General features: G+C 43.5%; 1 long non-coding RNA gene across 1 annotated transcript; it reads left to right on the top strand.

Moving 5' to 3' along the window:
* The first annotated feature begins 566 nt into the window (after positions 1-566).
* LOC108523535 (uncharacterized) lies at positions 567-3615 on the top strand. The gene is made up of 3 exons (XR_001883833.1): positions 567-2102; positions 2963-3025; positions 3242-3615. It is a non-coding gene; the product is annotated as an uncharacterized LOC108523535 (long non-coding RNA).
* Positions 3616-5210: the final 1595 nt, after the last annotated feature.

The raw sequence follows: 5210 nt of genomic DNA, 5'->3' as shown, positions 1-5210 counted from the left end.
AAGATACAGGCTGTGTTGCTCAGGCTGGTGTTGAAGTGGCCATAAGCAATTCTCCTGCCTTAGCCTCTCAAATAGCTGGGATTACAGGCAGCAGCCACTGTCTATAAGCATCTGAAGAGCTTACTCTAATATTTCTCAGAGTGCAAATTTGTTTGTGATGAATTCCCTCAGCTTTTGTCTGAAAAGGTTTTTAGCATTTTTTGGATATTATACCATTGACTTGCAGTTTCTGACAAAATGTTGCTATAATTCTGAACTTTGTTCCTCAGTATGTGATGTGCCTTTTTGTGCATAATGCTTTTATGATTTTCTCTTCTGGGGCCGGGTGCAGTGGCTCATGCCTGTAATCCCAGCACTTTGGGAGGCCAAGGCGGGTGGATCACTTGACGTCAGGAGCTGAGACCAGCCTGGTCAACCTGATGAAATCCCGTCTCTACTAAAAATATTTTTAAAAAGTTGGGTGTGGTGGTGTGTGTCTGTAATCCCAGCAACTGGGGAGCCTGAGGCAGGAGAATCGCTTGAACCCAGGAGATGGAGGTTGCAGTGAGCCAAGATTGCGCCACTGCACTCCAAGCCTGGGTGACAGAGCAAGTGTCTCAAAACAAAACAAAATCTTCTTTTTCAGTAATTTGATCATGATCTGCCTTGGTGTGACTTTCTTTAGGTTTATTCTCCCTCTGATTCATGGACTTTCTTGAATTTGTGGATTCATAGTTTCATCGAATTTGGGAAATTTTCACCTATTATTTCTTCACATAAATTTCTGTTATCCCCCCTTTCTCCTTTCCTTCTGGACTCCATGTGCACATACACTAGACTGTCTGGTATATTTCTACAGAGAACTGATTCTCTTCATTTTTTTCATTTCATTTTGAATGATTTATATGGCTATGTTTTTATGTCTATTGATCTTTTCTTCTAGTGTCTACTCTGCTATTAGTGGATTTTTCATTTCATACATCTTATTCTTCTTTATAAATTCCATTCAGGTATTTTTTCTATCTTTCATTCCACTCTGCAGCATGTTCATGTTTTCCTTTTCATCTTTGAGTATATTTGTACTAGCTCTTTTAAGAGTTTTCACTTCTTTCCTGAACTGTCATTTCTGGGCCCTTTCCTACTGACTGATTTTTCTCCTGGTTATGGGTCACAATTTCCTGCTTCTTTGTATATCCAGTACAATTTTATTGGATGCTTGATATTTTGAATTTTGCACAGGTAAGTGTTGGATTGTTTTCTTTAGAGTGTTTTGCCTTTTTAGGAACTTTTGGATGGCTGATCAAGTAGCCTCTGTTCTAGAATTAATTTAGCCATACTTCTAATGTGTGGGCATTCTAGGTTCCCTACTAAATGCCCCTTATAGTTGATAATGCCTCTACACTCTAGCTAGAGGGAATGTGAATTCTGTCTCATAGTGAGCGCAAGGAAATGTTCATCATACAGATCCCTACTATTCTTTCATGGGAAGTTATTCTTGCCTGGCCTCATGGGTTTCATGCTGTATATATTCAGATTATTCAACCAAAGAATCAAGGAGGGGACTTCTATGCAAGTTTTTCTTTTATTTGCATAGCTCTGTTCCTTGCAGGACTCAGCCCTGCAAATTCTAGCTGCCTTGGCCTCCTTGAGCCATGGTCTCTGGCTCAGCTCTGTGGGATCATTAGACGCATGTCTTACAGCCTGGTGACACTTCCATGCAATAAGCCAGGGTGGTCTGTTCAGTGACCACAGTACTGCAACGCCTGGCAACCAGTGTCTGAAAATAGCGGCTCATGTATTTTGTCCAGTTTCTAGTTGCTTACAGCGGGAGGGTATCCTGGACTGTATTTCCCCTGCATGGTCAGCAGCGCACCTCCATTGAGTCTGCATGTGTTTAATCTGATGGCTCTGTTGGCTGGCCTCTGTTATAGGTTGTAAGTATAGCTGCCTGTGCTTACACCACGAGCACTTGGGGTGTCTTGTGGCAGGATTGAGCTAGCTCTAAAGCTGACTCCCTCTTCCCACTCCCTGCCTTTTGTCCCTTACCTTTGCAGAAAAGGTGTGAGCGGTACTGGGCCCAGGAGCAGGAGCCAGTGCAGACTGGGATTTTCTGCATCACTCTGGTGAGCTGTGGGAGGTTTCAAGGAAGATTCCCAGGGTGTAAAGGCTTTGGGTTGGGCCTAAAAGGATGAATGATTTAACCCACAGTCCACTCACACTGCAGGAAACCCTCTGGTGTTAGCCTGCAAATAGAACTTAATATAGGGATAGCCTTTGCTTTTTTATTTTGGCTACAATCACAGTTATTTCTGTCATGTAAATGTGTCTGGTAAGGTTCTTGGAAGTCTTCTCTTACCATTTCAAAAGAGCTTGGGGGAACTCTCAAGTCATACATACCGTTAGTACTTAATAAATACAATAAAAGTTTCAGTTTAGAAAATAATCTCTTTTCACTGCAAAAGGGCTTGTGTTTTTATAGTAGTTCCTCTTTTTCTCCTGTGTCAAATGTTTCCTTAATGAAAGCTTTGGGGAAGTTTGGGCTATATGATTTTTTTTTTTTTTTGAAATGGTGTCTTGCTCTGTCACCCAGGTTGGATTGCAGTGGTGCAATCTCCGCTCACTACAAGCTCCGCCGCCTCCCGGGTTCACACCATTCTCCTGCCTCAGCCTCCTGAGTAGCTGGGACTACAGGCACCCGCCACTACGCCCGGCTAATTTTTTTGTATTTTAGTAGAGACGGGGTTTCACCGTGTTAGCCAGGATGGTCTCGATCTCCTGACCTCGTGATCCACCCGCCTGGGCCTCCCAAAGTGCTGGGATTACAGGCGTGAGCCACCGCCCCCGGCCGGGCTATGTGAATTTTTAAAATGTTTTCTGTATTTGATTTTTTAATCAGGAATGCTTTGCTTTCTATAAATGTCTTTTGGTACCTGTGATCTTTCTTCTCCTCCCTCTTCTTACTTGCCCCACCCCCCTTACTCAGATAAAGGAGAAGTGGCTGAATGAGGACATCATGCTGAGGACCCTCAAGGTCACATTCCAGAAGGTACTGTGACAAGGAAGGAGGAGGCAAAGGGGCTCCTGAAAGGGGAGAGATTTCCTCCCCTGTAAAAATGGGCATCATACTAGTACCCACCTCCTCAGTTATTCTCTGGTAGATATAAATGGAAGATGCCTAGAAGTGGGCCTGGTGTATAGTAGGTACCCAATTAATGCTTTTTTTTTTCCCTAAGTCTTTTGCTCATCTTTTTCTGTGTTTCAGGAGTCCCGTTCTGTGTCCCAGCTACAGTATATGTCCTGGCCAGACCGTGGGGTCCCCAGCAGTCCTGACCACATGCTTGCCATGGTGGAGGAAGCCCGTCGCCTCCAGGGATCTGGCCCTGAACCCCTCTGTGTCCACTGCAGGTTCTGGAAATGGGCTTCAGGAGGGTCTGGTGAGGCAGAGGGGACAGGGCAGGGAGGGGAGTGCAGGGCATGGGGCTAGTCTTGTCGTCTGAGTGCCTATTTTGAGAAACCTTGCTCGCCTCCATGGACTGTAATTGTGAGCACTTATTCAGCATAGACTCAGCTGGGGAATAAGCACACAGCTGCTGCTCAACAAAATGTAAGTGATTAAAAAGGTTTTCCTTGCTCAGATATAATCTGGAGATTCTGGGAATCAAGAGGCTCCGCAAGGGATCCATTAGGATCTATGAACCATAGATATATAGATACATGGACCTAGGGAAAATTCAAATGAAGATGTTAACAGTGATTATATCTGGGCAATGAGATCACACTTGATTATTTCCCCCTACAATGAACTTATATTACTTTTTTAATGAGAAATGGTAAAAGATTTTTCTTTTTTGTGGAAGTTGTAGATTTCAAGATAAAATCAGAGAATCTACTTCATACAGCTGTAGAGGCGTATCACATTGGCTGAGGTTGCTGTAGACACTTCCTCACTGCTCCTTACCTAATTTATGAGCATGAGAAGGTCTCAAGCAGCTTTCTCCAAAACCCCCAAGCCCAAGGCACTACTAAACACATTCAGTGCTATTCCAGGCAGACCCTGTCCTGAGAGTGATGATTTTCAAGGATGCTGCTTTCCACTTTATTTAGCCCTTGATGAGCATTCACGAACTTCCTGAAATCAAAGACCCACACAGTCACTTGAAATCTAGCCAATGGCTGTGTAGTATGTTTCCTGCTGATGATGGTAACATTTAAATTGGACACATTTACTGTAAGTTTATGTACCACTCTGCTGTGACTATTTCTGCTCTGCATTGAGGGGAGTGAGGAGCACTCCATTACAGTCAGATGTACAGCCTCTTGTGGAAGGTGGGCAGGCATGTTCTTTCTAAGTTAGGTAAATTCCAATGAGGCATTGTGTATATCATTATATTATGCATGAAAGCCCAAGTGGGAAGAAGTCTTAGCAGTGGATTCAGCTAATGCCAACTGCAAGAAAATGTGCACTTCACAAAAAGAACCATAAATGGCCAGTAAACATATAAAAAGTCATTCTAACACCTTCATGAATTTTAAAATGCAAATCACACTTGGTAAAGGACTTAACCAAAATATACAAATAACTCTTAAGCTCAATAATAAGAAAACAAACTACCCAATTTAAAAAATGAAGGCTGAGCCAGGTGGGGTGGCTCACACCTGTAATCCCAGCACTTTGGGAGGGTGAGGGAGCAGATAACCTGAGATCAAGAGTTCGAGACCAGTCTGACCAACATGGTGAAACCCCATCTCTACTAAAAACACAAAAATTAGCCAGGCGTGGTGGCGGGCACCTGTAATCCCAGCTACTTGGGAGGCTGAGGCAGAGGTTGCAGTGAGCCAAGATTGCACCACTGCACTCCAGCCTTGACTACAGAGTGAGACTATGTCTCAAAAAAAAAAAAAAAAAAAAAAAAAAAATGAAGGCTGGGCATGGTAGTTCATACCTGTAATCCCAGCACTGTTGGAAGCTGAGGTAGAAGGATCACTTGAGCCCAGGAGTTTAAGACCAACCTGGGAAGGATAATGGGATCTCATCTCTACAAAAAAGGAATTAGCCAGTATGGTGGCATGCACCTGCTACCCAGGAGACTGAGAAGGAAGAATTGCTTCAACCCAGGAATTTGAGGTGGCAGTGAACTATGATCACTGCCCTACAGCCTAGGTGACAAAATGAGACCCGCATCTCTTAAAAAAAAAAAAAGGAAAAGAAAGAAAGAGAGGGAGAGAGAGAA

The sequence above is a fragment of the Rhinopithecus bieti genome, unplaced genomic scaffold, assembly GCF_001698545.2.
Source record: "Rhinopithecus bieti isolate Rb0 unplaced genomic scaffold, ASM169854v2 scaffold_76242, whole genome shotgun sequence".
NCBI classification, from domain to species: domain Eukaryota; kingdom Metazoa; phylum Chordata; class Mammalia; order Primates; family Cercopithecidae; genus Rhinopithecus; species Rhinopithecus bieti.
The sequence above is the reverse complement of the archived record's forward strand: the minus strand, read 5'-3'. Positions and strand labels throughout refer to the sequence as shown.